We start from the raw sequence: 23353 nt of genomic DNA on the forward strand, positions 1-23353 counted from the left end.
TCGAGATTAGGACTGATAGGGCAAGTAGCAAGCGACTGACGAACAAAGTACATAATAAGACCATTTGGGCATTTGATCTTGCGCCCTACAAGATGTTTAAGGTCCCCAGCAATAGCTTCAGACGATTTTGGTTTTCGGGTGGAGACCTTTCCCTACAAAAGAGAGTTAAGCTTTCTTAGCCACCCACATCTTCAAGGGTGGCTTCGAAGCAATGATTCTAAGTGCAGCATCTGAGAACTTTGGCTTTGGAGCCCTAGCAAAAAGTCTTGCAGGTGGACAATAGTACTCATAAGAATAAGCAGAATAGTTCTTGGTCTTATGAACATGGCGGTTTGATGAACCGCGCTCATATTCATAGGCCTGAGTATGGCTTCCCCTCAAAACATTTGTGTTAGTGCGACTCAGGTGAGTCCTCTGTCTATATGAAGCCTTTGGACCGTATGAAGCCTGTGGTCTGGGGTTTGTCTTCTTGACCTGTGGTGTCATGATGACATTCACAGGAAGATTCTCCAAACACCTTTTCGGCACCTAGACTTTCTTCATAGGCGGTCCATTCCTGCAGTTTGTACCAATATACCTGGCAAACACTTCACCCTTCTGATTCTTAAACAGTTTATAGTTTGCATCAAAGGATTCATCAATAACAATGGGATTAGCACAAGTAAAGCCAGATAGGGTGGATGGATCCACTGAAGGTCCCTTTTCAGCAACCCATGTGGTTTTGGGGTACTGCTCAGGTTTCCAGTAAGAGCCATCAGCATTCATTTTCCTTTCGAACCCAACACCCTCTTTCCTAGTGTTTCGGTTCAGGATCTGCCTTTTGAGGACATCACATAGTGTCTAATGCCCTTTGAGGCTTTTGAACATCCCTGTTTCAAGAAATGTCTTCAACCTAGCATTCTCATCAGTAATAGCAATGGCATCCTCAGCAGAGGGGTTAGTTGGCACATCAGCAGTTGAAGATATTGCAATAGTAGCAGCAGTAGAACAACCAGCAACAGAAGTAGCATTGTCACGCTCAATACATTTAAGACATGGTGGTTCAAATCCTTCCTGAACGGAACTGATCTATTTGGCGCGAAGTGACTCGTTTTCCTTTTGAAGATCTTCATGAGCTGCTCTCAATTTCTCAAGATCTTGCTTCCTTTGAAGATAATCATAGGAAAGCTTTTCATGAGTTGTTGAGAGCGTTTCATGACAACTTTCAAGTTCCTCATACTTAACGTGAAGATTTTTTATGTCTTCAATTAAGGACTGAGATCGAGTCATTTCAGCGTCTAACATGTCATCGCTTTTGTCTAACAGTTTTTGAATATGTTCCATAGCTTTCTGTTGTTCAGTTGCAATTTTAGCAAGTGTTTTGTAGCTGGGTTTGGAACCACAATTAGAGTCATCTTCATTGGAAGTTTGATAGTGAGTAGTGCGTGTGTTTACCTTGGCACCGCGTGCCATGAAGCAGTAGGTAGGAGCGGAGTAGTCCTTGTCATTTCCATCGGTGTTGGTGACGGAGTCATTGTCTTCAGTGTTGAAGATGGACTTGGCAACATATGCTGTAGCCAGACTCGCAACACCAGAATTGGACTCCTCCTCAGACTCCACCTCCGCCTCCTCAGAAGCGGACTCCTCCTCTGAATCCATTTCCTTGACAACAAACGCACGTGCCTTGCCAGATGAGCTCTTCTTGTGTGATGAAGACTTTGAGGAGGACTTGGAAGAAGACTTTGAGTATTTCTTCTTCTTCTTGTCGTCAGAATCATACTCCTTGCTCTTCTATTTCTTCTTGTTCTCATTGTCCCACTGCGGACACTCAGAGATGTAGTGGCCAGGTTTCTTGCACTTGTGGCATGTTCTCTTCTTGTAGTCATGAGCAGAAGCTTCATCATTCCTTGAGCTTGATCGTGAGGACTTTCTGAAGCCTTTCTTCTTGGTGAATTTTTGGAACTTCTTCACAAGCATAGCAAGCTCCTTTCCAATGTCTTCAGGATCATCAGAACTACTGTCAGACTCTTCTTCAGATGAGGAGATAGCTTTTTCCTTCAAGGCACGAGTTTGCCCATAGTTGGGACCATAGATGTCTCTTTTCTCAGAAAGCTGAAACTCGTGTGTGTTGAGCCTCTCAAGTATGTCAGACGGATCAAGTGTTTTGAAGTCAGGACATTTTTGAATCATCAGGGCTAGGGTGTCAAACGAGCTGTCAAGTGATCTCAGGAGTGTCTTGACGACTTCATGCTTGGTGATCTCAGTGGTGCCGAGGGCTTGAAGCTCATTTGTGATGTCAGTGAGTCGATCAAACGTGAGCTGAACATTCTCATTGTCATTTCTCTTGAAGCGGTTGAAGAGGTTACGAAGGACATTGATTCTCTGATATCTCTGGGTTGAGACGCCTTCGTTGACCTTGGAGAGCCAGTCCCAGACTAGCTTAGATGTTTCCAAAGCACTCACACGGCCATACTGTCCTTTGGTCAGATGACCACAGATGATGTTCTTGGTAGTGGAGTCCAGTTGAACGAACTTCTTGACATCAGCAGCGGTGACACCTTCACCAGCATTGGGAATGCCATTCTTGACGACATACCATAGGTCGACATCAATGGCTTCAAGATGCATGCACATCTTATTCATCCAGTAGGGATATTCAGTTCCATCGAAGACTGGGCACGCAGTGGAGACTTTGATTATCCCTGCAGTCAACATAGCTAAAACTCCAGGTGGATAAACCGAATCACACAGAACAAGGGAGTACCTTGCTCTGATACCAATTGAAAGTGCTAGTGATCGACTAGAGGGGGGGGGTGAATAGGCGATTTTTATGAAAGTCTTCAAAACATGGAAGTTTGGAAGACAAACGATAGAAATAAACCTATTACCATGCAGTGAAAGGTAGACTACACTAGGCAAACCATAGTCAAGTATTCAATGGAGTGAAAGCACAATGACTAATAGCAGCTAGGCACTAAAGATCAGGTAGGATGACATTGTGAAGCCAATCAGAACAAGTAGTCACTCAGTGAAGACAAAAGATAAAGCAATCATACAATGACTTCACAAGGACCAATAGTAAGTAAAGGGAAGGGAAGGATGAAACCAGTGACTCGTTGAAGACAATGATTTGTTGGACCAGTTCCAGTTGTTGTGACAACTGTACGTCTGGTTAGGGAGGCTGAGATTCAACTCAGAAGACCTCATATTCACCTTATTCCCCTTGAGCTAAGGACACCCAGTCCTCGCCCAATCACTCTGGTAAGTCTTCAAGGTAGATTTCAAAACCTTCACAGACTTCGTTCACCGGCGAACCACAATGAATCTTGGATGCTCAGAACGCGACGCCTAACCGGCTGGAGGATTCACAGTCCTCAGGTGTAATAAGTCTTCAGATCACACAAACAGGAAGACTTAAGTGATGCCTAACACTCTTTGGCTCTGGGTTTTTAGGGCTTTAACCTCGCAAGGAATTCTCTCTCAAAGGCTTCGAGGTGGGTTGCTCTCAAACGACAAAAGCCGTGCACTAACTCTGAGCGGCCAACCATTTATGGTTGTAGGGGGTGGGCTATTTATAGCCACTAGGCAACCCGACCTGATTTGTCCGAAATGACCCTTGGTCACTAAGGAACTGACACGTGTTCCAATGGTCAGATTTCAAACACACACGGCAACTTTACTTGGGCTACAGCAAAGCTAACTTATCCAACTCTGGACAAGATTTGCTCTCATAGTCTTCACTCGAAGACATAGGATTTTGGTTAAGCATCACTTCAGTCATTCTGACTGGTTCACTTGGACCCCACTTAACAGTACGGTGGTTCCTATGACTCAACAAAGAAGAAAAAGAATGACGAAACAACTAAGTCTTCGCGCTCCATAGTCTTCATGCGATGTCTTCTCTTGTCATAGACTTCAAGGTGAATGTCTTCACATAACACCTTTGACTTCAGTGTCTTCATACATTTTTAGGGGTCATCTCTGGTAGGAAAACCGAATCAATGAGGGACTTCTACCTGTGTTATCCTGCAATTCTCACAAACACATTAGTCCCTCAACCAGGTTTGTCGTCAATACTCCAAAACCAACTAGGGGTGGCACTAGATGCACTTACAGGATTGATAAACCTTAGGTTATCCACTTGAGGGAAATTTGCTACTGTCCTACAAACCTCTGTTCTTGGAGGCCCAACAACGTCTACAAGAAGAAGGTTGTGTAGTAGACATCATCCGGCGTGCAGATAGTCTTCGACATTGCAAGGTGGGTTCCTCCTCCTATGACTTTAAAGCGATATATTCGACTTTCCATTTAATGTCGTACCCCTCGGCTTCCGCGCCTTCCTGACTTCGGCCTCCACGTGTCCAGTGAATACAAGAGGTCGGGGTATTTTTACATATACCACCCTGACCGTACCAGAAAGGTGTCTATTTAAAGAGAATAGATCTCAGATCCATTCCAAATCCCATGGAAAAAAAATCCTCAGAGCTTGTGGAGCAGAACCACCCCAACATGGCTAGCGCTCCCAGCTCTTCCTCTCGTCCCCACAACTCCTAAAAGGGCGATTGGGAGAGATGTTCTGTATCTCACATCAGCTGGTGAAGCTGCAAACACAGGGCTTCCCCAATCCGTCCAGGGGGAACGAGTATGCTTCATCCCCTTCTTGTTTGGTCCCCGTACGAGCAGGAATGACGTCCTTCAATGGTGGGACTCAAGCGGAGAACTTCCCCAATCCGTCTAGGGGGGGGGGAACAAGTATGCTTCATCCCCTTCTTGTTAAGAGGTGTCGGATTCGCAATCCACCCTTCCTCCGAGGTCTGCTGGAGTATTATGGCCTCCAACTGCACAGTCTCACTCCCGCCTCCATCCTGCATATTGCGGGTTATGTTGCTCTATGTGAGCTATTCCTGGGCTACGAGGCCCATTTCAATTTATGGAGAAGACTGTTCTGCCTTGTCCATCGCAATCAAGGAGGTTCAATTTTTGAAGTGGGGGGAGCCGAAGTGTGGCGCATCTCTGGAACCGGATACCTATCCGGCACGTCAAAGACAGCCTCCGAAGAGTGGCCTTCTGAATGGCTCTATATCGATGACGTCGCTCTTCCCGACCCAGTCCGGATGGGCCTTCCCCGAATTTTCAAGCGCTCCGTTGAAGAAACGCCATAGATGGCGTCCTCGGAGCCTCGAGGAAGAGGATAGCGAAGAGGTTAGCCAGTTGCTGGGCAAGATTAAGATGCTCGCCCAGTCCGGATTGTCAATAGTCAAGGTAATGGCGATATCCATAGCGCGGGGGGACCAACCACTCCAATACAGAGGGCTACCCATGTGGCACTACAATGGGTAAGACGACGCCTCACGCTGCGGTCGGAAGTGCCCAAAGACCCCCGCCGCTCTGGCCAAAATATTGGCCGAACTATATAAAGGGGAGAAGGAGGAGTTCACCCGTCTTCAATATCGAGACGGATTTTCCATGTATAATCCTCCTAGTTGGGTAAGCTCTAACTCCACTATTTTACACCTTTCCCTGAATTATCTTTGACGGGAAGTATCCTACCCACTCATAACAGGAATGGCGAAAGGCTGTCGAGGGGATCAATGACCCTGCCCCTCAGCCGGAGAGTCACAACCGGGATCTTGACCCCGGATATGAAGAAGATCCGGACATATTTGTGGAGATCGAGGATGGAATATTCTATCAGACGAACTATGATGGTACGGATGTACCAATCCTCGCCGATTACCCCGGCCTCCTTCCTGCTTCGCATGTAAGTAATTTAAAAGGTACTTTCTTCAAAAGAGTTCCCTTACTATGCCTCACCCACCACACTATTCCGTGTTCCAAAAGGGGAGGCGCTCGGCACTGCAACACGCACTAGAAGCATCTCCGATGAGAGAAGCGCCCGTGCCTAGCACATCTTCGAAGAGGAAGGCAAATGATAACACGACAGAACTCTCGTCAAAGAGGTAAGGCTTTTCTTCTCAAGAATCCCCTTTCTGATTAGCACATCCAATTGTAATGCCATTTGCCGCATTCTATCAGGAAAAGTATCCGCCGGACTGTGTCCAGGGATCCGGCCTGACGCGCCTCCACTAGTCAAGTTCCGGACTCCGCCCAAAGGACGGGGGCTGACACGGGAGCAACGCTAAACTGTCCTTCCATAGAGGATTCAGGCGACATGTCCGTCACAAACTCTAAAGTGGAGAGGGCTATGAATCATCATCATCGGAGGGTCGTTCTTCGTAACATCATTTTTTTCAAAAGAGGCATTTGATGCCTTCAACTCAGCCGATGCGTACATCCGAGCTGCTCGGGATGGGCTTGTCAGGGCCACAGACCAGCATCTGAAAGATATGCGGGTAAGCGTAGATTTAATAATCATACACCAGTAGCCCCCGAGACTTAAAGTAGTTGATACAACTGATTTAAGGATCAATGTATAACCAGGTGGTTATGGAGAAGAACATCCTGTTATCTCAGGAACTAGAAAAGTGTCGAACCCAGCTAAATGCTGCCAATGCCGAACTGGAGAAATCCAAGAAGGCATCTCCTGGTAATGTTTCCCTCTAGCAAGAAAACATAATGGTATATCAATAATGCTAACACGGTTGCTTACCTCTTATTAGGATCATTAGGTCAACTGCAAGAACAGCTGGAAGCCGCTCAAAGCGAAGAACGAGGAGCCAAAAAACTGCTAGCCTTGGGCGAGTGTGTGCTAACAAAAGTCGTTGTGAAAAAAACAAGCTCCGGGATTCGAATACCCAACTGGGCGAGGAACTGAAAGATGTACGGGCCCAGCTGGCGGACTCCGTAAAGGAGAATAAAAGGTTGCGAGGCGGCATATTCAATATGTGGTCGAACTTACCTTCGAATAATTCAGAGGCAAAAGGGGTTGATAAAGTTATGTCTGCAGGTATACTGACCGATCGTCCCGAAGAGGAGATGTCCGATCTTCGAGCGATCTGCTACAAGATCTGTCGCAGGTGCACGAGCAAGCTCGGTAGGTGATGTGAAGTGTTGCCAAGGCCCTATGGCCATCTGCCTCCCCTCTGGGAAAGCTGGAGGAGCTTATACAACTATTCAAGGGAGCGCGGTGGTGCTTTCGACTATGGAAGATATCAGCCTGTCGGGAAGGTGCACGGGAAGCCTGGGCCATGGTGAAAACACGGTATACCAAGCTTGATCCGAATCATATGGCTCGGATCGGACCTCTAGGGTCAGATGGAAAAGAAGTTCCTGTTAATTTGGTATATTACCAAGTAGAAGTAGCGGCCAAGTATTCCCAGAAGGATTGTAAGTTAGACCGCCTGCTGGACGGCATAGAGGAGGAAATTTTTGAGTCCTAGTGACTATGTACTTTCCTTGACATATGTGACTCTAGCGGAATTGTAAAAACAATTGTCATGGCAGACCTTTTCGCTTCGACCTCTGGACCCGAAGGTGCGGAGTGTTTCCGAATACCTTAGTGGTAAAATAGACCGGGGTATGCGTGGGAACCAGGCGTAGGGGTCATAGTTGCTTGAACAGACAATGTGTATCCGGCTAGTTATGTTATATTACATTATGATTGTAAGAAACATGTTCCAGAGAGAATAGTTCCATTAGGGGTTCCTTTCCCTGGGTGTGCATGCATTAAAATGCATGTTCGAACTGTGATTGATAATATTACAGTATAGGTAATCATCTGGGGTTCATAATGGAAGGAATATAAAGCATCTTTAGTCCGCCGACCGAGTATTCTCTTAAGAACTCTAGCTTTCGGCTTCACCCAGTCTGAGGTACACATTCGGATGACCCGGCAGTAACAATCGCAGAGGTGCTCCCTTTATGCCCTAGCCGAACTAATGGGAACGTAGGGCATAAGAACAGGAGCCAGCCAACCCAGCTTGGCCAAAACTTAAGTCATATCGATGCATATAATGGTGAAGAAAAGGTACATATGGAAAAAAAACGCATATGTGATGAGCTTGATGCTCAAAAAAAAGCTTCTGTCCGGGAAGCCCCCAGGTATAGTGGACATACATGCTGAAGGGTGTGTACATCATAGGTGCATGGTTTAGCCATGCGAAAGAGTTTAATTTTAGGAAAATAAAAAACAAAAAGAGAGGAAAAAATAAAAGAGACAACAAGGAGAAGGAGACAAACACATAGTTCGGCGCTAGGCATAGAATCTTCGGAGTCTGGCCGCGTTCCAGGGGTTCGGCTCTAGGCGATTGTCTGATGCAGCACGCAGGCGGTATGCTCCTCCCGTGAGAACCTCTTTAATTATTAAGGGACCCTCCCACTTGGGCTTGAGTTTGTCCTTTTTCTTCTCTAGCAAGCATAGGACGAGTTCGCCAACATTATAAGTCTTCGCCCGTACTTCTATTCTTTGGTATCTGCGGGCCTGTTGTTGATAAAATGCGGAACGGGCTTTTACCACATTGTGCTCCTCCTCTAGGGCATCTAGGCTGTCCCGCCGATCGATCCTGGCCCCTCTCTCTTCGTACATGCGCACTCAAGGTGAGTCATGGATAATATCGCAAGGCAACACAGCCCCCGCCCCATACACCATGAAGAAAGGTGTATATCCAGTAGTGCGGTTGGGCATGGTCCGTAGCCCCTAGAGTACGGAGTCAAGCTCCTCAACCCAGTGCTTGTCTGATTCTTTCAAAGACCACACTAGTCTAGGTTTGATGCCGCTCATAATAAGACCATTGGCCCGTTCGACTTGACCATTTGTTTGCGGGTGATAGACAGAGGCGTAATCGAGCTTAATGCCCAGATTAGCACACCAAGTTTTCACCTCATCGGCTATGAGATTGGAGCCGTTATCGGTGATGATGCTGTGTGGAACACCATAACGGTGCACCACACCAGATATGAAGTCTATTACTGGCCCTGCCTCGGTCGTTTTGACTGGTTTGGCCTCTATCCACTTAGTGAATTTATCCACCATGACCAGTAGATACTTTCTCTTATGGCTTCCTCCGTTAAGGGGTCCGACCATATCAAGCCCCCAGACCGCGAAAGGCCAAGTGATGGGGATCGTTTGTAGAGCAGTGTGGGGCATATGGCTTTGGTTGGCCAATAGCTGGCATCCGATGCAACATTGGACAAGTTCCTGTGCATCTGCTCGGGCCGTCGGCTAGTAAAAACCTGTACGGAAGGCCTTGCTAACAAGGGCCCAAGCTGCAGCGTGGTGACCGCCGAGTCCAGCGTGAATTTCAGCCAAGAGCTGCCGCCCCTCTTCCTCGTATATACATCTTTGAAGAACTCCGGTAGCGCTTTTCTTGTAGAGCTCTCCTTCATGAACCTTGTAGGCCTTCGAGCGCCGAACAATGCGGCGAGCCTCATTCTGATCCTCCGGGAGTTCTTTCCTATTAAGGTAGGCCAAGAAGGGTTTTGTCCATGGGGCAATGACTGCCATGGTTAGATGGGCTGGCGGTGTTATTTTGGTGGCTAAGCCCCCGATGATATTGTTGTGTTCGGAGGCTTGGGTTGTGTTCGGGTCCGGACTGGTGTTACCGCTCTCCCCATGACACACCACGGACGGCTTAAAGAGCCTTTCCAGAAAGATATTAGGTGGGACGGGGTCGCGCTTGGAGCCAATGCGAGCAAGGACGTCCGCCGCTTGATTACTTTCTCGAGCCACGTGATGAAACTCAAGCCCCTCGAATCGAGCCAACATTTTTAGGACAGCGTTGCGATAAGCCGCCATCTTCAGATCTTTGGCATCAAAATCTCTGTTTATTTAAGATATTGCGAGGTTTGAGTCCCCGCGCACTTCCATGCGTTGTATGCCCATAGGGACAGCCATCCGGAGACCATGTAATAAGGCTCATATTCGGCTGCGTTATTGGACTCTGTGTATAATATTTGGAGTACGTATTGGACTACATTTCCAGTGGGGGACGTTAAAATGACGCCCGCTCCTAATCCTGCCAGCATTTTGGAACCATCAAAATACATAATCAAGTTGGAATATGTGCCATACTCTTTAGGGAGTTCGGCCTCTGTCCATTCGGCGACGAAGTCCGCCAGTACTTGGGATTTGATGGCTCGGCGCAGTTTGTATGTTATGTCGAATGGAAGGAGCTCAATGGCCCATTTGGCTATCCGGCCCGTAGCATCGCGGTTGTTTATTATATCATTGAGTGGTACTTTGGAAGCCACCATGATAGAACATTCTTGGAAGTAGTGTCGTAGCTTCCGAGATGCCATGAAGACAACATATGCTATATTTTGGTAATGAGGGTACCGGGATTTGCATGGTGTGAGGATAGTGGATACGTAATATACCGGCTTCTGAAGTGGGAATTTGTGTCCGTCCTGCTCCCGTTCCACGACGAGCACGGCGATCACCACCTGGTGTGTTACCGATATGTATAATAACATGGGTTCGCCGATGTTCGATGTGGCCAGGATTGGGTTTCTTGCCAGAAGGGGTTTTATTTCTTCCAGTCCGGCTGTTGCCGCATCCGTCCACTCGAAGTGATCGGTGCGCCGGAGGAGGCGATACAATGGCAATGCCTTTTCCCCCAGTCTGGAGATAAAGCGGCTTAAAGCTGCCACGCACCCTGTGAGTTTTTGGACCTATTTAAGGTCTGTTGGCATGGCCAATTGTGAAAAGGCTCGGATTTTGGCTGGATTTGCTTCAATTCCTCTATTGGAAATGATGAAGCCCAGCAGCTTTCCAGCAGGAATGCCGAAAACACACTTTTTCGGGTTGAGCTTGATGTCATATGCACGGAGGTTGTCAAATGTAAGACGTAAATCATCTATTAGTGCATCGACGTGCCTAGTTTTAATGACGACATCGTCCATGTATGCTTCAACTATCTTGCTGATCTATTTCTCCATGCATGTTTGAATCATGCGTTGGTAGGTGGCCCCGATGTTTTTGAGCCCGAAGGGCATGGTGTTGAAGCAGAATGGCCCGTATGGGGTAATGAATATCGTTGCGGCTTGATCGGACTCCTTCATTTTGATTTGATGGTATCCAGAATATGTGTCGAGGAAGCATAGTGAATCGTGTCCTGCGGTGGCATCGATAATCTGGTCGATGCGGGGGAGGGGGAAGGGATCCTTAGGGCGGGCCTTATTGAGGTCATTGAAATCGACGCACACGCTCCAGGATTTATCCTTCTTTGGCACCATCACCAAGTTTGCTAGCCAGTCCGAATGTTTTATTTCTCTGATGAGTCCGGCCTCGATTAGCTTGGCTAGCTCCTCCCCCGTCGCTTGACTTTTGGGTTCAGAAAAACGCCGCAGTGTTTGTTTGACTGGTTTATATCCCTTCAATATGTTGAGGCTGTGTTCGGCCAATCTGCGTGGGATTCCTGGCATGTCAGAAGGGTGCCAGGCAAATATATCCCAGTTTTCGCGCAGAAATTCTCGTAGCGCGGTGTCGACCGTTGGGTCTAGTTGCACCTCGATAGATGCTGTCTTCTTAGGGTCCGTTGGATGGACTTGGAATTTGACTATTTCTTCTGCTGGCTTGAAGGAGGTGGATTTGGGTCGTTTGTCCAAGATTACGTCGTCCCTATCCACTATGGAGCGTAATGCGGTTAATTCTTCGGCCGCGAGGGCTTCAGACAATGCCTCAAGGGCCATCGATGCGGTTTTGTTTTCGGCGCGGAGTGCTATGTCCGGATCACTAGCGAGAGTGATTATGCCATTGGGCCCCGGCATCTTGAGCTTCATATACCCATAGTGAGGTATAGCCTGGAAGCGTGTAAATGCATCTCGCCCCAATAGGGCATGATATCCGCTATTGAAAGGGGCCACTTGGAAGGTTAGTTCTTCGGTCCGATAGTTCTCCTTTGTGCCGAATACCACGTCGAGTGTGATTTTTCTCGTGCATCGCGCCTCCCGACTAGGAATAATTCCCCGGAAGGTTGTGCTACTTTGTTTGATGCGGCTCCTGTCTATTTCCATTTTACTGAGTGTATCCTCGTAAATGAGGTTTAGTCCGCTGCCGCCGTCCATAAGAACCTTGGTGAGCCGAAAGCCGTCCATGATCAGACTGAGGACCAAGGCGGCTGGTGCCCGGATCGTCCTGTGTTTTGGTTCATCATCGGCATTGAAAATTATGGCCGTGTCGTTCCAAGGTTTTGTTGCCGCGATTTGGCAGACTTCGGCAAGGTTGCGGAGTGCCTTTTACGCTTATTATTTGAAGTGAAAGTCTCGAAGACCGTCAGTACTCTGGGGTCGTCTTTTGGAGGATGTTGCCTTGGGTTATTTTTGGTGAGGATATCCTCGGCGCTCTTGGCCACCTGCCGGAGTATCCAACATGCTCTAAGGCTGTGAGTTGATATAATATTCGGTGTTGTGTGTAGCTTGCATGGTCCATCGAGCCATCCCTCTAGAACGGTTCCGCGTCCCATAATTGGCTTATATTTCTTTGTCATTGGGCCGGGCGTGCCACTAGGGTGCGTCCTTTTCACCTGAACGAGGGATTGGGTGGAAACCGAGGGTTCCCAACAGACTGCCTAAGTTTTCAAGGTGATTTCCATTGTGTAGTACTTGTATACTATGGTTGCCAAGTCTACGAAGCATGATATGAGACGACGGTTGATGGTGTTGAGGATTCCTTCATCCGTGCAATTGCTGCGGAACGTTGTGATCGCGTCTTCGTCGTGGCAATCTTCAATTTTATCTTTGACAAGGAGGAATCTGGCCCAGAAGTGGTGTGCCATTTCCTGATACTTCTTCCGTATGCCCCTAAGAGTGCTTATGTCTGGGTAGGTGGGTGGATTGAGTTCCAAACCCTTACCCAAATTAGGATCCGGAGTTTTGAGAATCTCCAGATTTAGTAGTTCGGTCTCCGGGATGTCAGTTGATTTTTTGGGCTTGTCATCCGATTCTATGTTCGGAGGACCGGACATGTCTTTCTGCTGGTAGGAGTCCAGCTCTTCAAGTTCAGAGATCTGAACGTAGCTCGTCCTTAACATAGGGGAAGAGTTATCGTCTTGCTCCTCTACTACCGCTATTTGATGGGTGGTCGACAGAGTTTTAATTTCTCTTTGGTCGGGTTTAAGGCCAATCCAATCGTAGTCTGTGGCGACCCCCAGGGCGGCGATGCGATCTAGGAGCTCGTTTAAAGACGATAGCTCCATCGGATCCATCTGCTTGGAGTACTTGGAGTCAACACGAAGGGGATTTTTGATGACCCGAGAAGTCATCGTCAGCTTAACGGTCGAACAGGCGGTCATAATGAAGTCGCCCACCCGGAGGGTTTGGCCTGGGGCCAGTGTTCCTCCGGAGGTGATGTTATCCTTGAGAACCAGGTGATCCATCGATCCTATCTTTTGACAGCACAGTGGAACTCTCAATAAAAGCACCAATGTCGGTGTCAAAACCGGCAGATCTCGGGTAGGGGGTCCCGAACTGTGCGTCTAGGATCGATGGTAACATGAGACAGGGGACACAATGTTTACCCAGGTCCAGGCCCTCTCTATGGACGTAATACTCTACTTCCTGCTTGATTGATCTTGATGAATATGAGTATTACAAGAGTTGATCTACCACAAGATCGTAATGGCTAAACCCTAAAAGTCTAGCCTGTCTGACTATGATTATTAGCATCTATCTACGGACCTAGCCCTCCGGTTTATATAGACACAGGAGGGATCCAGGGTTACACAAGGTCGGTTACAGAGAAAGGAATCTTCATATTAGGTCGCCAAGCTTGCCTTCCACGTCAGGAAGAGTCCCATCCGGACACGGGTAGAGTCTTCGGTCTTTGTATCTTCACGACCCATCAGCCCGGCCCATATCCAATAGGTCGGACGCCCGAGGACCCCTTAGTCCATGACTCCCTCAGTACCTGTCCACTAACAGTGCCAAAAGCATGTTCCTGCATAATATTGGGTTGGTTGTTAAGGCAATCTCGTCCAGACTGCCTAACGATCAAGATATGCAAGCTCAAAACAATGTTATATCTGCACTCCAGACACAAGTACATTCCCTAACAGAGACCCTTTTGAATTAAGGACAGCCATTGTTCGATGTCCTCAAGATATGCATGGTTTTGAAACCAGACTATCAGACATTTGCTATGTTGTTCAGGAGCCTAGGAGAAATGAAGGTGAAGGTTATGATGCTCCATCGGACAATACAACATGAAAACATAACAGTCAGGTCAAATGAACTGAGCTTTTGAACTTCTGGTGGTGCATTTATCTGCCAGACTGTTAACTTTTATGCCAACCTTCCTTTTGTTTTATGGTTGTAATTTCTTTTGTTGCGATACAAATTTGTTCCTAACGTGCAGCCACCAGCTGAAGAAAACAACAATCCATTTTTGTATAGTGTAGGGTGTTGCCTATATTTGCACTGGTGGCGAACTTTGATGCCCAGTGGATGTAACCTACGCAATCCCTTAATAGCCTAAAGTTAGTTTTGGGCTTATTTATTTCCTAGTCTTCTTTTTGCCCTGGTTTGCTAGTGGCCGCAACAACCATGGGCCATATACGGACCATGGTAACCTTGACCCTGCTGCAGGTCGTAGGATCCATGGGCCTCCTACGGGCCGTCGGAAAAATGGGCCTCCAATAGGCCGTAGAATTGGTGGGCCTCAAGCCGTTGAATAAATGGGTCCACATGGGCCGTAAAGGAGCGTAATTGGTATCGGGCCAGCATGGTAACGGGTCGTTAACAGGCGAGAAGACAGCAAAGGCTTAATTCCGCGACAGGCATAATGGGTCGTTAATGGGCCAGAATATAGGATGGGCTGGAAATGGCATAACGGGTTAATAGGCCACAAACAGGCTGATTCTAGCCACGGGCCGAATTTGGCCCATTAGGGGAACAGGCCAGTAACGGGATGGAAGTAATTAAGGGCTGAAAAGGAGCCCAAGAACGTATGGGCCATCAGTAGGCCAAAAGCTAACACGGGCTGGAGACGGCCCATGTGAATCATGGGCCATTAATGGGTACAAAGAAATTTACGGTACATTATGGGCTAGAGTCACCGTGGGCCACCAAAGGGCCTAAAGATATGAAAGGCCTCATATGGGTCAAAAGACGTCGTGGGCCATACATGGGCCGAAAGTGAAACGGGCTGGTGTTATATTCGACGGCCCACATGATGTTGTTGGGCCAATTTCGGGAAGGCCCTAATGGGCCGTGAGTTACTGGGCCGTAAAATGGGCTATTTGCAAATGGACCGTTAACAGGATTTCATGGGCTAGCCCGCTAACTTTTGACTAAGTCAAATGGGCTGGCCTTTGTAAGGTAAATGGGCCAGTGGTGGCCTATCGCACGTGTCGACATATCATCGGCGCCTATCTGACCCAATGCCGAGCTGACACGTGTTTCCTTCGGCCAATGAGAATTTTACATGTGGAAAATCGCCATTTGTCCAAGTTGTAAACGGGTTATCGAATCCAATGCCAGACCCGATAGCTTAACGACGACCCGTTACGGTGGATGCCACGTGTCGGTTACCCTTGACGAAAGCACTTCCATGACATGTCATTTATCGTCATGGAAGTGAACACTTCCGTGATGATAATTTTGGTATTGTCATGGAACACTTCTACGACAGCACATGTATGACTATCTTGATTCTGTCATAAAATCGTCATGGATGTACATACATGACAGAAAAGGTGACCTACTATGGCAAACACCTATCATCACGGAAGTGTACTTTTTTTGTAGTGCTTCCCGTGAGTCCCTGATCTTGATCGTACACATTTGCATGTGTGTGATACGTCTCCAATGTATCTATAAATTTTGATTGTTCCATGCTATTATATTATCTATTTTGGATGTTTTATATGCATTAATATGCTATTTTATATTATTTTTGGGACTAACCTATTAACCTAGAGCCTAGTGCCAGTTCCTGTTTTTCCCCTTGTTTTTGAGTTTCGTAGAAAAGGAATACCAAACTGAATAAAACCTTGGCGATGATTTATCTAGGACCAGAAGACAACCAGGAGACTTGGAGATGAAGTCGGAGGAGCCAAGAGCCGGCCACAAGAATGGAGGGCGCGCCCCCACCCTTGTGGGCCCCTCGTGCACCTCCTGACCTAATTCTTTCTCCTATATATTCCCATATATCCCCAAACCACCAGAGGCATCCACGAAAACACTTTTCCACCACCGCAACCTTCTGTACCCATGAGATCCCATCTAGGGACCTTTTCTGGCACCCTGCCGGAGGGGGATTCGATCACGGAGGGCTTCTACATCAACTCTATTACCCTTCCGATGAAGCGTGAGTAGTTTACCACAGACCTATGGGTCCATAGCTAGTAGCTAGACGGTTTCTTCTCTCTCTTTGATTCTCAATACAATGTTCTCCTCGATGTTCTTGGAGATCTATTTGATGTAATACTTTTTACGGTGTGTTTGCCGTGATCCGATGAATTGTGGATTTATCATCAGCTTATCTATGAATATTATTTGAATCTCCTCCAAATTCTTTTATGCATGATTTGATATCTTTGTAATTCTCTTCGAACTATCGGTTTGGTTCGACCAACTAGATTTGTTTTTCTTGCAATGGGAGAAGTGCTTAGCTTTGGGTTCAATCTTGAGGTGTCCTTTCCTAGTAATAGTAGGGGCAGCAAGGCACCTTTTGTATTGTTGCCATCGAGGATAAAAAGATGGGGTTTTCATCATATTTCTTGACTTAATTCCTCTACATCATGTCATCTTACTTAATGCATTACTCCGTTCTTTATGAACTTAATACTCTAGATGCATGCTCGATAGTGGTCGATGTGTGGAGTAATAGTAGTAGATGCATAATCCTTTCGGTCCACTTGTCACGGACGTGATGCCTATATTCCTGATCATTGCCTTAGATATCGTCATAACTTTGCGCTTTTCTATCAATTGCTCGGCAGTAATTTGGTCACCCATCGTATTATTTGCTATCTTGAGAGAAGCCTCTAGTGAAACATATGGCCCCCGGGTCTATTTTCCATCATATAAGTTTCCGATCAACACTATTAGTTTCCGATTTACCCTTTTTGCAATCTTTTACTTTCTGATATATAAACCAAAAATACCAAAAATATTTACTTTATCATTTATCTATCTCTATCAGATCTCACTTTTGCAAGTAACCGTGAAGGGATTGACAAGCCCTTTATCGCGTTGGGTGCAAGTTGTTTGATTTTTTGTGCAGGTATTCGATAGAGATAGATAAATGATAAACTAACATTTGCTATCTTGAGAGAAGCCTCTAGTGAAACAGATGGCCCCCGAGTCTATTTCCCATCATATAAGTTTCCGATCTACAATATTAGTTTCCGATTTACTCTTTTTGCAATCTTTTACTTTCTGATCTATAAACCAAAAATACCAAAAATATTTACTTTATCATTTATCTATCTCTATCAGATCTCACTTTTGCAAGTAACCGTGGAGGGATTACCAACCCCTGTATTGCGTTGGGTGCAAGTTGTTTGATTGTTTATGTAGGTATTCGGTGATTTGTGCGTTGTCTCCTACTGGATTGATACCTTGGTTCTCAAACTGGGGGAAATATTTATCTCTACTTTTCTACATCACCATTTCCTCTTCAAGGGAAAAACCAACGTAAGTGCAAGAAGTAGCAGGAAGAATTTCTGGCGCCATTGCCGGGGAGATTTACGCCAAATCAAGACTCATCTCCCGTCAACTTGCCAATTTCTAGCGCTGTTGCCGGGGATATTTACGCCAAATCAAGACTTGTCTCCCGTCAACTTCCCAATTTCTGACACATTGCCGGGGAGATCTACGCCAAGTCAAGACATACCAAGTACCCATCATAAACTCTCATCTCTTGTAGTACATTATTCGCCATTCGACTCTCGTTTTCCTCTCCCCCACTTCCAAAACGATTTTCAAAAAGATTTTCCTTTTCATTCGCCCTTCTTTCCGTATGCCTTTTTACTCATTTGCTATCTTTGTTTGTGTTGCTATGAGCCTTCTATTTGCTTGCATCTTCGCTTGCTAAAAATTTATTGATATGGATCCTCATCCACTTGCTAATCTTTTTAAAAGATCCAATTATGATGAACCAATTGCTAGTGATTTGAGTGCACTAGATTATCTTTATGAGGTTTTCCTTGAAATTCGTGAATCTAAAAATTGTGATGAAGAGTTGAAAGAAGAAATTTATGAAGTGATTCACGATAGCTCCTTGAATGAAAAGCATGATCGCAATGATATTAGTATAAATTCTATTAATGACAATTGTGTTAATGATATGCAAAACCCTAAGCTTAGGGATGCTAGTTTTGCTATGTCCACTACTTGTTGCAATGATCGTGATTGGGGTGATTCTTCTTACAATCTTGAAAATGTATTTAAGCCCCATGATGAATATGAGATTGATAATAATGTTCGCAATAATACTGAAAGTGGGTTTGGAAGAGTGTAAACTTTAGATCCCACATATTTGGATAATATTCAATCTTATGAAGCTTTTGATAAAAGTGGGTTCAGAGAGGTCATGACTTTATTTTATGATAATCCCACTATTTCGGAAGAGTGTCAACTTTGCATGCATGTGGATCATGAAGAGAAAATTTTATGTGATAGCTATATTTTTGAATTTGATTATGATCCGACATGTAATTATTATGAGAGAGGAAAATATGGTTGTAGAAATTTTCATGTTACTAAATTACCTCTCGTTGCGTTGAGATTGCTATTGTTTCTTTCTTCTTCCTTGCATATGGTAGTTTTTTCTTGTCTTTAACTTGTTTGCTTATATAATGCCTATGCATAGGAAGTATATTAGACTTAGATGTGTTTGTCACGTGTTTTATGATGCTCTCTTTGTGCTTCAATTCTTGTCTTTTGTGCGAGCATCATCGAAATCTCAATGCCTAGCTAAAAGGCTTTAAAGAAAAGCGCTTGTTGGGAGATAACCCAATATATTTCCTTCCTGTTTTGCAATAAATAATTCATCTATCTTCTAGTTGGATGTGTTTTTTGTTTTAATTAGTGTTTGTGCCAAGTAAGACCTTTAGGATGGCTTATGGTGATAGTTGATCCGATCTTGCTGAAAAACATAAACTTTTGTGCTCAGGAAAACAATTCTATTTTGTGACACAAGCGCGATAAAATACTAATTCTTTTTGCAGAAGATTAATAAAAAAATTCTTAGGTTGTCCTAATTTTTCAGAATTTTTGGAGTTACGAAGTATTCGGGAGTTACATATTACTACAGACTGTTCTGTTTTTGACAGATTTTGTTTTCTTTGTGTTGTTTGATTATTTTGATGATTCTATGGGTAGTATCAGGGGGTATGAACCATGGATGAGTTGGAATACAGTAAATATTACACCACCATCAATAAAGAATGAGTTCACAACAGTAACAAAAGTGGTGATTTATTTTCTTATACTAACGGAGCTTATGAGATTTTGTGTTGAGTTTTGTGTTGTGAAGTTTTCATGTTTTGGGTTAGGATTTGATGGACTATGGAATAAGGAATGGCAAGATCCTAAGATTGGGGATTACCAAGGCACCCCAAGGTAATATTCAAGGACAACCAAGAGCCTAAGCTTGGGGATGCCCCGGAAGGCATCCCTCTTTCGTCTTCGTCTAGCGGTAACTTTACTTGATGCTATATTTTTATTCACCAAATGATATGTGTTTTGCTTGGAACGTCTTGTATGATTTGAGTCTTTGCCTTTTAGTTTGCCACAATAATCCTTGCTGTACACACCTTTTGATAGGGACATGCATGAATCATGATTTATGAGAATACTCTATGTGCTTCACTTATATCTTTTGAGCTAGGCAATTTTGCTCTAGTGCTTCACTTATATCTTTTAAGAGCACGGCGGTGGTTTTATTTTATAGAAATATATGAAATCTCATGCTTCACTTATATTACTTTGAGAGTCTTTAAACAACATGGTAATTTGCTTTGGTTATAAATTTAGTCCTAATATGATTGGCATCCAAGAGGGATATAATAAAAACTTTCATATAAAGTGCATTGAATACTATGAGAAGTTTGATTCCTTATGATTGTTTTGAGATATTAAGATGGTGTTGGAAATATGCCCTAGAGGCAATAACAAAATGGTTATTATTATATTATTTTTCCTTGTTGATGATAATTGTCTATTGTTCATGCTATAATTGTATTAACCGGAAACCGTAATACATGTGGGAATACATAGATCACATCATGTCCCTAGTGAACCTCTAGTTGACTAGCTCATTGATCAATAGATGGTTGTCGTTTCCTAACCATGGACATTGGATGTCGTTGATAATGGTATCACATCATTAGGAGAATGATGTGATGGACAAGACCCAATCCTAAGCATAGCACAAGATCATGTAGTTCGTTTGCTAGAGCTTTTCTAATGTCAAGTATTTCCTTGGACCATGAAATTGTGCAACTCCCGGATACCATAGGAGTGCTTTGGGTGTATCAAATGTCACAACGTAACTGGGTGACTATAAAGGTGCACTACAGGTACCTCCGAAAGTGTCTGTTGGGTTGGCATGAATCAAAACTGGGATTTGTCACTCCGTATGACGAAGAGGTATCTCTGGGCCCACTCGGTAATGCATCATCATAATGAGCTCAATGTGACTAAGGAGTTGGTCACGGGATCATGTGTTACGGAACGAGTAAAGAGACTTGCTGGTAATGAGATTGAACGAGGTATGGGGATAGCGACGATCGAATCTCGGGCAAGTCACATACCGATGGACAAAGGGAATTGTATACGGGATTGATTGAATCCCCGACATCGTGGTTCATCCGATGAGATCATCGTGGAACATGTGGGAACCAACATGGGTATCCAGATCCCTCTATTGGTTATTGGCCAGAGAGATGTCTTGGTCATGTCTACATGGTTCCCGAACCCGTAGGGTCTACACACTTAAGGTTCGGTGACAATAGAGTTGTTATGGGAAATTGTATGTGGTTACCGAAGGTTGTTCGGAGTCCCAGATGAGATCTCGGACATCACGAGGAGTTCTAGAATGGTCCGGAGGTGAATATTTATATATGGGAAGTCCAGTTTCAGTCGCTGGAATAGTTTCGGGGGTTACCGGTATTGTACCGGGACCATCGAAAGGTGTCCGGGGGTCCACTGGGTGGGGCCACCTGCCCCGGGGGACTTAATGGGCTGAATATGGGAGGGAACCAGACCCTGATGGGCTGGTGCACCCCCAAGGGCCCAAGGCGCCTAGGGTTGGAAACCCTAGGGGGAGGGGGCTTCTCCCACCTTGCTTGGGGGGCAAGTCTTCCCCCTGGCTGCCGCCTCCCATCTAGATGCATCTAAGGGGGTCGGCCCCTCTCCCCTTCACCTTATAAATAGAGGGGGGTGGGAGGGCAGCCACACCCCTTCCCTGGCGCAACCCCTTCCTCCTCCAATGATACGTCTCCAACGTATCTATAATTTTTGATTGTTCCATGCTATTATATTATCTGTTTTGGATGTTAATGGGCTTTCTTTTACACTTTTATATTATTTTTGGGACTAACCTATTAACCGGAGGCCCAACCCAAATTGTTGTTTTTTTGCCTATTTCAGTGTTTCGTAGAAAAGGAATATCAAACAGAGTCCAAACGGAATGAAACCTTCGGGAACGTGATTTTTGGAACAAACGTGATCCAGAGTACTTGGAGTGGATGTCAAGAAATGAACAAGGCGGCCATGAGGCAGGGAATGCGCCTAACCCCTGGGGGCGCCCTCCCCCCTCATGGGCCCCTAGTGGCTCAACCGACCTACTTCTTCCTCCTATATATGTTCACATACCCCGAAAACATCCAGGAGCACCACGAAACCCTATTTCCACCGCCGTGAACTTCTGTACCCAAGAGATCCCATCTTGGGGCCTTTTTCGAAGCTTCGCCAGAGAGGGCATTGATCATGGAGGGCCTCTACATCAACTCCATGGCCCCTCCAATGATGTGTGAGTAATTTACCTCAGACCTTCGTGTCCATAGCTAGTAGCTAGATGGCTTGTTCTCTCTCTTTGGATCTCAATACAAAGTTCTCGTCAATTCTCTTGGAGATCTATTCGAGATCTATTCGATGTAATCTTCTTTTGCAGTGTGTTTGTCGAGATTCGATGAATTGTGGGTTTATGAACAAGTCTATCTATGAACAATATTTGAATCTTCTCTAAATCCTTTTATGTATGATTGGTTTATCTTTGCAAGTCTCTTAGAATTATCAGTTTGGTTTGGCCTACTAGACTGATCTTTCTTGCAATGGGAGAAGTGCTTAGCTTTGAGTTCAATCTTGCGGTGCTCGATCCCAGTGACAGAAAGGGAAACGACACGTATTGTATTGTTGCCATCGGGGATAAAAAGATGGGGTTTATATCATATTGCATGAGTTTATACCTCTACATCATGTCATCTTGCTTATGGCGTTAATCTACTCTTATGAACTTAATACTCTAGATGCATGCTGGATAGAGGTCGATGTGTGGAGTAATAGTAGTAGATGCGGGCAGGAGTCGGTCTACTTGTCACGGACGTGATGCCTATATACATGATCATACCTAGATATTCTCATAATTATTCGCTTTTCTATCAATTGCTCGACAGTAATTTGTTCACCCACCGTATTACTTATGCTATCTTGAGAGAAGCCACTAGTGAAACCTATGGCTCCCGAGTCTATTTTCCATCATACGAGTTTCCAATCTATTTTATTTTGCAATCTTTACTTTCAATCTATATCATAAAAATACCAAAAATATTTATCTTATTATTATCATCTCTATCAGATCTCACTCTTGCAAGTGGCCGTGAAGGGATTGACAACCCCTTTATCGCGTTGGTTGCGAGGTTCTTATTTGTTTGTGTAGGTACGAGGTGACTCGCGCGTGGTCTCCTACTGGATTGATACCTTGGTTCTCAAAAACTGAGGGAAATACTTACGCTGCTTTACTGCATCACCCTTTCCTCTTCAATGGAAAACTAACGCAATGCTCAAGAGGTAGCATCCAACACCTCCTCCTCCTCCGTAGTGCTTAGCGAAGCTCTGCTGGAGAACCACGAGCTCCACCACCACCACGCCGTCGTGTTGCCGGAGTTCTCCCTCAACTTATTCTCTCCCCTTGCTGGATCTAGAAGGAGGAGACGTCCCCGGGCTTTATGTGTGTTGAATGCGGAGGCACCATCCGTTCGGCGCTTGATCGGATCTTCCGTGATTTGAATCGTTGCGAGTACGACTCCATCAACCACGTTCTTGTAATGCTTCCGCTTAGCTATCTTCAAGGGTATGAATATGCACTCCCTCTCTCTCGTTGCTAGCATCTCCTAGATTTATCTTGGTGACACGTAGGAAAATTTTGAATTATTACCGCATTCCCCAATAGTGGCATCATGAACTAGGTCTATGCGTAGATTCTATGCACGAGTAGAACACAAAGTAGTTGTGGGTGATGATTTGTTCA

This window comes from Triticum aestivum, chromosome 5A (genome assembly GCF_018294505.1).
Source record: "Triticum aestivum cultivar Chinese Spring chromosome 5A, IWGSC CS RefSeq v2.1, whole genome shotgun sequence".
Taxonomy (NCBI): Eukaryota; Viridiplantae; Streptophyta; class Magnoliopsida; order Poales; family Poaceae; genus Triticum; species Triticum aestivum.